This window comes from Pongo pygmaeus, chromosome 3 (genome assembly GCF_028885625.2).
Source record: "Pongo pygmaeus isolate AG05252 chromosome 3, NHGRI_mPonPyg2-v2.0_pri, whole genome shotgun sequence".
Lineage (NCBI taxonomy): Eukaryota > Metazoa > Chordata > Mammalia > Primates > Hominidae > Pongo > Pongo pygmaeus.
The window spans coordinates 201620925-201631227 of NC_072376.2; the positions used below are offsets into that span (position 1 = coordinate 201620925).

Consider the following 10303-nt stretch of genomic DNA (forward strand, 5'->3'; position numbering starts at 1 on the left):
CCGCCGCTGCTTTTGGGGTGATTCCAGCCTTGAGTTGGCTGGACAAAACAGCCTCGAAGCATACTGCCCCAAATCTGGTTCTTCTGAGTTTCTGATTCCCTCATTCTTCATCTCTTAGGAAGCCTTCCTAAAAATTCCTGATAATTTCAAACATTGTCCTTCATTTGACTCAGGGATTCATCCCTTTCCTGTTCAAATAGTAAACTCCTCCGCATCGACTCACGGGTTCACCTTCTTCCGGTCTCAACAGTAAACTCCTCCGCATCGACTCAGGGGTTCACCTCCTTCCGGTCTAAATAGTGAACTCCTCTGCATCGACTCACTACTCACCTCCTTCCGGTCTAAATAGTAAACTCCTCTATACCCACCCACGGGTTCACCTCCTTCCGGTCTAAATAGTGAACTCCTCCACATAGACTCACTACTCACCTCCTTCCGGCCTAAATAGTAAACTCCTCTATACCCACCCACGGGTTCACCTCCTTCCGGTCTAAATAGCGAACTCCTCCGCATCTACTCACGGGTTCACCTCCTTTCGGTCTAAATAGTGAACTCCTCTATATTGACCCACAGGTTCACTTCCTTCCGGTCTAAAGAGTAAACTCCTCTGCATCGACTCACGTACTCACCTCCTTCCGGTCTAAATAGTAAACTCCTCTGCATCGACTCACGGGTTCATCTCCTTCCGGTCTAAATAGTAAACTCCTCGGCATTGTAAGTCAGTGTCTAGAGTGGTGATTTGCTTTCTGGGGTGTGTTTTTCACAGTGATGGTGGATCCACAAATTTCAAACAAATTCCTTCCCCACCAGTTCTGTTCGGTTCTATTTTGGTGGGGCCCACCCCTCACAGAGTATCTGGGAGCCCTGCCCTCCTGCAGATGGGAATGAAGGCCCAGGTGATCTGGAGAGGCGACTGTCCTCTAGGTGAAGAGTGTGAGAGGAGTGAGGTGCGGTGTAGGAGGGTCCTTGCAGGGTCCGGCTGTTTTTGGAGGCTGTTTTTCTCAGCTCCCCATCTTGTCCCTTCAAATTGTGCCCCTCTCCTTCCAATTGTCACTCTCCTTTCCCCCAACCCTCTCTGTCTCCCAATTGTCTCGCTTCTCAGAAATGAAACACTGGTTCTGTAAACCTGTTTGAGAAGAAAAGCTCACGGAGGTTTCTTGGCCTCTCTGCTTCTGGAGCACGGGGAAAAAATAGCCCCAGGCTGAAGACAGGAGGGACCAGATTGCTGCTTGGTGATGCGATCTCACTGCAGAGGCAGCCGGGAGACCCTCCTGAGACGAATCAGAGAGTCCATGCTGCTTTTACACACATCCTAGTTATTTTATAACTAGCCTTTTCCTATTAACGGACATCATTCAAAAGCCAGTTTTAAGCAACATGAATATTGAATACTATACTATTTAGAACTAATTATGTTTTGTTTTTAAAGCCTAAATCTTTTATTGTTGTTTGAACCCTAGGCACTGAAGCTAATAATGTAACTTTTCTCCCTTCTTTCTTCTTTGGCATAGATCTAAAGAACTGTTAGACTCATTTAAAATGCTATTAGGCATTTTAAAGAGTAATTGTTAAATGTGTTGTCTCTTTTGTGGGGCTGGAAATGTTCTGTTCTTATCTGGCGCTGGTTACATCCTGTTTTTCATTTGGGAAAGTGCATTGAGCTGGAAATTCATATGTTCAATTTCTGTATGTAAATTGTACTTCAGTAAAAATTTTTTAAAAACTGGCTGCCTTTTATAGCAGGTGTCCAATGCTGATATATATATATATATATATATATATATTTTTTTTTTTTTTTTAAGAAGATGACCTCAAGACCAAGACCTGTTTAAAGATGGGGAAGGAAGCAGGATTTGGCAGAGGGATAAGTCTAGCTGCCATGCAGGGCCAGCTACAGGCTGCCTCAGCGGCACACAGGGCGCCCTGGAGCTAAATTGGCTCTGCAAACTAGCCTGGCTGGAGTTGGACTGAGAGATCCCAGCCCTTAGGCACCCTTGGGCAAGGTGGCTCCCCCAGCAGAGGCAGTTCCTAAAGGGGCTGATAGCTGCAGTCTATCTGCCCAGGGCATTTCCAGCAAGAGGCAACCAAGTCCTTCTTTGCTGGGAGGAATCTGGGACATGCATCAAAGTGTCCACGTTGGCCAGGCGCAGTGGCTCACACCTGTAATCCCAGCACTTTGGGAGGCCAAGGCGGGCAGACCTGGGGTCAGGAGTTCGAGACAATCCTGGCCAACATGGAGAAACCCCCCCTCTACTAAAAATACAAAAATTAGCTGGGTATGGTGGCGCGTGCCTGTAATCCCAGCTACTTGGGAGGCTGAGGCAGGAGAATTACTTGGACCAGGGAGGTGGAGGTTGCAGTGAGCCGAGATCGGGCCACTGCACTCCAGCCTGGACGACAGGGTGAGACTCCGTCTCAAAAAAAAAAAGAAAAAAGAAAGTGTCTACCTTAATTCTGGAGACCAGGACTTCAGGAGGGAAGAGGTGGAGCAGAGTTCTGTTGGCCTTTCATTTTAAAACTCCATTTTATTGATTGATTGATTGATTGAGACAGTCTCACTCTGTCACCCAGGCTGGAGCGCAGTGGTGCAATCTCTGCTCACTGCAACTTCCACCTCCCAGGTTGAAGGGATTCTCGTGCCTCAGTCTCCCAAATAGCTGGAATTTCAGGCACGTGCCACTATACCTGGCTAATTTTTTTTTTTTTTTTTTTGTATTTTTAGTAGAGAATGGGGTTTTGCCATTTTGGCCAGGCTGGTCTTGAACTCCTGTCCTCAAGTGGTCTGCCCACCTTGGCCTCCCAAAGTGCTGAGATTACAGGTATGAGCCACTGTGTCTGGCCCAGCACTCTGTATTATTTAATTTTTAAACATCCATGTAGATGGCCGGGCGCGGTGGCTCATACCTGTAATCCCAGCACTTTGGGAGGCTGAGGCAGGCGGATCACGAGGTCAGGAGATCGAGACCATCCTGGCTAACACGGTGAAACCCCGTCTCTACTAAAAATACAAAAAAATTAGCCAGGCGTGGTGGTGGGTGCCTGTAGTTCCAGCTACTCGGGAGGCTGAGGCAGGAGAATGGCGTGAACCCGGGAGGCAGAGCTTGCAGTGAGCGGAGATCGCACCACTGCACTCTGGCCTGGGTGACAGAGTGAGACTCCATCTCAAAAAAAAAAAAAAAAAAAACCATATATCTTTACATATAGAGATATGTATATATCACATACTGAATGTACAAAGCTGTTCTTAATTCTTCAGGAGTTACATACATTGCTGTTTTTTTTTTTCTTAAGAGCTACTATAAGGAAGAAGCTGAGAATGTCTTTAAAAAGAGCAGGCTGTGGAAGATCTAGCTGGTAGATCTTAGTTAGTATTCTGCTGCTAGAAATCAGATTCTATTTTATCTGCCTCTTCTCATCTCCACGGCTTTTATCTTCCACTTCATGGATAAGATCTTGGCTCTGTGTTTGGATTCAGATGCTTATCTTTTCCCAGGAGCTTGGCCCTCTGGGGACTGTCATCCTGCCTTCCTCCCCTGATGGGTAATGGCTGATGGCTGCAGCTTTGTGCTTAGACGAGCGGCCACTGAGCTAGGCTGAGCTGCTGCTGGGCAGCCTTGGTGTGCATATGCAATAAAGGCAAAGAGAATAGCTATGACTCCAAGTCTTTTCTATGCATGTGTACTTTCTCGCTAATAACGATTATAATCTCTTGGATAATATATCCCAGATATTTCATAAATTCTCACATTTATGAAACGTCTGTAACAGGCCAAGTATGTGTATAATAGTTACACTACTTTTAGAAGGGTTAAAGAAGTTGCCTAGGCTGGGTGCAGTGGCTCATGCCTGTAATCCCAGTGCTTGGGGAGGCCAAGGCAGGAGGATCACTTTAGGCCAGGAGTTGAAGATTAGCCTGGGCAACATAGTGAGACCCCCATTTCTACAAAATTAAAATAAAATATATTAGCCAGCTGTTGCGGCATGTGCTTGTTGGCCTAGAACTCAGGAGGCTGAGGAGGGAGGATTGCTTGAGGCTAGGAGTTCAAGACCAGCTTTGGCAATATAGTGAGACCCTCATCTCTACAAAAATAAAATAAATTAGCCGGATGTGGCAGCACATGCCTGTAGTTGCAGCTACTTGGGAGGGCAGGAGGAAGTCGAGGCTACAGTGAGCCATAATTGTGCCACTGCACTCCAGCCTGGGTGACAGAGCAAGACTCTGTCTCCATAAATAACTAAATAAATAATCAGGCCGGTTGAAACAGCATTTGAATCAAGATGGTGGTCAATGGAACTCTGGGAACCACTGTGTTATTTTAATAATACTAAATTCACTCATACAGAATTTCTATGAGAAAAAAAATCACAGGGGGAAGGAATAAGATGTTACAAGAGACCCAGTTTTTTCCTTCTCATGTTTCAGTTTCCTTCGTCTTTTTCTCCATTTTGCATTTGGTTGACCAGCACAGAAAAAAAATTTTTTACTAAGAAGTAAATTTATAAAAGTAAATTTATTTACTTTTGGGGAAACAAAATGTAGAATCTTAAAATGGCAGCAAAGTTTAGTCATAAAACAGAATCAGTAGAGTAAAATCTCACATTCTTGGTTATTAATTAACCAGAGGGTCCCATGAGTATTGCAAGCCAAGTATCAGTGCTCTGAACTTGAAATAACCAATAGTTTTCTCAACAGGGCTGAGGGTTTGCCGATTGCTGATGGATATTCATCAGCAAACCCCTGACATCATGGTGTCAACATCTCGGGTAGCAGATGTTAACCTCTGGAACATTAATAAAAAGTGGTAGATCAAGGCCATACTGATTAGAAATTGAGGTATTATGGGAAGTCAGTCATTAAGAAGAATAATCCCTGTAGTTTATAACGATATATTTTATACACGTTTACCATTTTACCGCTTTGTGAAAGGTCATTTTTTAAAAAGACTAAGATGGCTGGGCGTGGCTCACACCTGTAATCCCAGCACTTTGGGAGGCTGAGGCAGATGGATTGTCTGAGCTCAGGAGTTCAAGACCAGCCTGGGCAACCTGGTGAAACCCCATCTCTACTACAGATACAAAAATTAGCCAGGCGTGGTGGTGAGTGCCTGTAGTCCCAGCTACTTGGGAAGCTGAGGCAGGAGAATTGCTTGAACTTGGGAAGCAGAGGTTGTAGCGAACCGAGATAGCACCACTGCACTCCATCCTGGGCAATAGAACAAGACTCCGTCTCAAAAAAAAAAAAAAAAAAGTCTGGGTGCGGTGGCTCACCCCTGTAATCCCAGCACTTTGGGAGGCCAAGGTGGGCAGATCATGCGGTCAGGAGTTCAAGGCCAGCCTGGCCAACATAGTGAAACCCCGTTTCTACTAAAAATACAAAAAAATTAGCCAGGCATGGTGGCGCATACCTGTAGTCCCAGCTAGTCGGGAGGCTGAGGCAGGAGAATCGCTTGAACCCAGGAGGTGGAGGTTGCAGTGAGCTGAGATCAGGTTCCAGCCTGGGCAACAGACCTAGACTCTGTCTCAAAAAAAAAAAAAAGGAAAAAAAAAAAGACCAAGATGACTTTCGTCTTTTTCTTCTTTTGAGATCTACACAGGAACAGCTTTGAGGGCTGCTGTGCCTACACCTCAGCAGAGAGAAAAGACCACTGCTGGAGAAAGTTGTTAATTAAGGAATTTATTAAATGATAGAAACAAAGGAAAGGAAAACAATTTTGTCAATTTGGGCCAATGCTGACGAGCTAGTTTTTTTGCTAACTGAGATTCAAGGAGAGGAAAAAAAATCAGTGAGCTGAAAAGGCGTCTTATTTAATCTAAGAAACCTATTCAAAAAAGTTTGAGAATAAATTTTCTTTTTTTTTTTTTTTTTTTTTTTAAGACAGAGTCTTGCTCTGTTGCCCAGGCTGGAATGCAGTGGCGCGATCTCAGCTCACTGCAACCTCCGCCTCCTGGGCTCAAGCTATTCTCCTGCCTCAGCCTCCCAAGCAGCTGGGATTACAGGCGCCCAACACCACACCTGGCTAATTTTTGTATTTTTAGTAGGGACTAGAAATACATGCGGTTTCACCATGTTGGCCAGGCTGGTCAGGTCTTGAACTCCTGACCTCAAGTGATCCACCCACCTCAACCTCCCAAAGTGCTGGGATTACAGGTGTGAGCCACCACGCCTGGCCTAAATTTTCTTTTTCTTTTTTTTTTTTTTTTTTTTTTTTGAGATGGTGTCGCACACTGTCACCCAGGCTGGAGTGCAGTGGTGCGATCTTGGCTCACTGCAAGCTCCGCCTCCCAGGTTCACACAATTCTCCTGCCTCAGCCTCCCGAGTAGCTAGGACTACAGGTGCCCACCACCACGCCTGGCTAATTTTTTGTATTTTTAGTAGAGACGGGGTTTCACCATGTTAGCCAGGATGGTCTCAATCTCCTGACCTCGTGATCCGCCTGCCTTGGCCTCCCGACGTGCTGGGATTACAGGCGTGAGCCACCGCACCCGGCCTAAATTTTCTTTTCTTGAAAGAAATAATGAAACCTCATTAAGTCACTATGTGCTGACTGGATGTTGATGATCTCATAATAGGTAAAGGCCAGGTGCTATACCAAAGATAACCTCAAATAGTATAGATTAAACAGCAGAAAACTTCCTCTCAGGTAACCATTCTTGGTGAATTAGTGGTCTCTGCTCCACAGAGTCATTCAGGAACTGGGACTAGCAGAGTGTCTCCACCACGCCCAGCACAGGGTTTTAAAGTCAGCTTCAGTCACGACCATTTCAAGCTGCTAGAAGCTGGGGGAGTAAGGGAGCCTGGAAGTTCAGAGCGAGAGGCTGTTCTTTCTTTCTTTCTTTCCTTTCTTTCCTTCCTTCCTTCCTTTTCTTCCTTTCTTTCTCTCTTTCAAGTTTTGCTCTTGTTACACAGGCTGGAGGGCAATGGTGTGATCTCGGCCCACTGCAAACTCCGCTTCCCAGGTTCAAGCGATTCTCCTGCCTTAGCCTCCTGAGTAGCTGGAATTACAGGCATGCACCACCACGACCGGCTAATTTTGTAGTTTTAGCAGAGACAGGGTTTCTCCATGTTGGTCAGGCTGGTGTCAAACTCCCGACCTCAGGTGATCCGCTCGCCTCGGCCTCCCAAAGTGCTGTTATTATAGGCGTGAGCCACCGTGCCTGGCGACAGCCTGTTCTTTACCCAGGTGATGCAGAAGCTTCAGCATCTCTTTGCCTCAGGTTCCACTGCTCATCTGGTCCCTGGTGTCTGTGAAAACGGCTAGGTACTGGGTGCAGCCAAGCGCTAACAGGAGAGCACATTTAGGGACCCCAGCAACCTCTGCATCAGCTGCACTAAAACCTCACACACGTTACCTGCTTGACGGAAAAAATGCTTTGAAAAGCGTGCAGGCTTTCAATTCCTTATCCCCCTTGGGCTCAATGTGTTTTGAAAGTCAGGAATTTTTGGTTTATAGAAAAGTAACAAATTACATGCACTCTACACTGTGTAGCACCCCAGTGGGGTCGGAGACAGCACCCTTTACACAAATCAGTCAATATTCCTGGAGTGAAACATAAAATGATTCATATGAAATGGGATCAGTAAAGACTAAAAGCATCCTCCTGTCAGTGCAGGGTAGGTTGTCTCTGAATACACTTTTTTTTCCCCTGGATTGAGGAAAACACTTTTAGGCCTGGATTGATAAATTGTTGATAAGAAATTATGGAACTGAATTAATGGTAAAACCATGTAAGTTAAGCATGATTGAGTAATTTTAAAGCAAACCTTTTAAAGCAATTATAATGACACAAGGTCAGAGAATTTTTATTTAAGTTCTATCCTTTAAAATTATGGTTCTTTATATATAAATATAGTATTTGTGTGTACGGCAACTACAATAATGACAGGGTGGCTTAGAATTCTAGGAATAGGCCATGCGTGGTGGCTCATGCCTGTAATCCCAGCACTTTGGGAGGCTGAGGATCACCTGACATCAGGAGATCGAGACCAGCCTGGCCAATATAGTGAAACCCCATCTCTACTAAAAATACAAAAATTAGCTGGGTGTGGTGGCGGGTGCCTGTAGTCCCAGCTACTCAGGAGGCTGAGGCAGGAGAATCACGTGAACCTGGGAGGCGGAGGTTGCAGTGAGCCGAGATTGCATCACTGCACTCCAGACTGGGTGACAGAGTGAGACGCTGTCTCAAAAAAAAAAAAAAAAAAAAAAAAGAAGTCTAGGAATAAAGGACTAAAAGAAGTCCCACACTCAACAGCAACACAACTAACTAAGGTGGAAACGATGGCTCGGAGAAGAGAGGATGGGTACAGGATTGGGAGAGTCCCTGTGTCCCCTGAGCAAAATTTCTAAAAGTAGTTACTGTTTAAAAGGAAGGAAATACATTGACATTGTGGCTGTCATAAGTGCAAGAGAAGGTGGTCAGTGGATGGTGCTAGGAAGCACCATTGTTCTCATCCATAACTGACTCTCGCCCAGCTTAACCCCAGGACCTCTTCCTACAAGGCTGGAACCCCACTAGACCTTTGCCTCTAAGAGCCACCCTGAACTCTCCTTTTCCTTCTTTTTGGAAAAGAAACTCAGAAATGCATGCATTTCATTCGGAGCTTGCTAACCATCCCTCAGTGCTCTCACATTTGGGTGCTGATTTGCGTCTCTGCACTTAGCATCACGCAAAATGTAGAAACAACCACTTTTTCCTGATGCCCAAGAAAAACTGGCTGAGATGCAGGAGTATCCCCAAACAGGAACTTGTGCCTGATCAATATGAGCAATGTGAATTGGTCCTCCCCGTCCGGATGAGCTCAGCTTCACTCCAGGGTCCTGTGAGAAGTGAGGGCTGGAAAATCTCTGTGTGAGAAACAGTATCACTTCAGGAAGTCTTAAGGCTTCTTAGAGCAGTTTTAGGTTCGAAGCAAAATTGAGAGAAACAGAGAGAGATTTCCCATAAACTCCTGCTTCTGCACACATGCATCCTCCCCCATGATCACCTTCGCCCACTAAAGTGGTACCTTTGTCAGAACTGATGAGCCTACACGGGTACATCTTTATTATACAGAGTCCAGGGTTCACACTCGGATTCACCCTTGGGCTCAATGTGTTTCAAAAGTGCTGCACATTCCTTGGGTTTGACAAGTGTATAATGACATGCATCCACCACTATCGTATCGTACTGAGTCGTTTCTCTGCCCTAAAAATCCTCTGTGCTCTGCCTATTCATCCTTCTCTACCTAGTAACCCTTGGCAACCATTGATCTTTGTAATGTCTCCATAGCTTTGCCTTTTCCAAAACACCATATAGTTGGAATCACACAGTATGTCACCGACATTTTTTGGAGCAAGGATTTAGTGACTATTCCTTTCTACTAGGATAGACTGCTTCCTTGCCTACATCTTCTGCTGTGAGACAGCTTCACAGTCGTCTCCAGTTTGCCCTTAATGTGGGAGAGTATTCCCATTTCTCACCATCTGTCCAAGAATACCCAGAGATGCCTGACAACTGAAAACAGCTTATGTTTAATAGCTTGATAGGCTACAATCTGATGGCATGACTCCCTAAGGAGGATCTGATCAGATCACTCATATAAAAATACATTCAGTTCTGCTATTCACTTGTTTTGAAAATGCAAATTTGTTCCAATGCAGTTGGTGTATTGGAGAACAATTCAAGCAGAATGAGAATTTCATGTTTGTGTATGCATGATTTCATCCATGAAAAACACTAGGTGAGCAGAGACAACTGCGCTTAGCTGAATCCAGCTGCCCAGGAAGGCATAAAACACTCACACACTCACACACACGCACACGCACAGACACCCCTCAACATCTGCTAGCCACCTCAGTTCACTGCCAGTGTTATGAGCCACACCCATGCACATTTGGTATAACAGCTTTCCGTTTGATTTCCTTTCTTTTCTGTCCCTCCTGATAACTCTCCTTCTACTGCTTCAGAATAACTCATAAGCTATAATCCTTCTGATGCCCACTTCCACTAGCAAACTTCAGATATTTTTCAAGGTACAGTGCCATATTTATTGTAGTATTTATGTATTTCTTAGCCATTTAACAAGTGTAAAGCTGTGCTACAGTGTTTATTAGGTTCCTTCTTTTTTAATGTGTCAGCTGACAATGTTTCTAGGTGTTGTGCCCAGGACCCCATAAACCCAGTAGTTTGTTGTTGTGTTTCTTTATTTTTTTAATTAATTATTTATTTTTGAGACAGAGTCTTGTTCTGTCGCCCGGCTGGACTGCAGTGGCGCGATCTTGGCTCACTGCAACCTCTGGCTCCTGAGTTCAAGTGATTCTCCTG

General features: G+C 45.0%; 1 long non-coding RNA gene across 1 annotated transcript; it reads left to right on the top strand.

The window, feature by feature from the left end:
- Positions 1–246: 246 nt before the first annotated feature.
- LOC134739499 (uncharacterized) lies at positions 247–1716 on the top strand. The gene is made up of 3 exons (XR_010126193.1): positions 247–299; positions 811–924; positions 1103–1716. It is a non-coding gene; the product is annotated as an uncharacterized LOC134739499 (long non-coding RNA).
- Positions 1717–10303: the final 8587 nt, after the last annotated feature.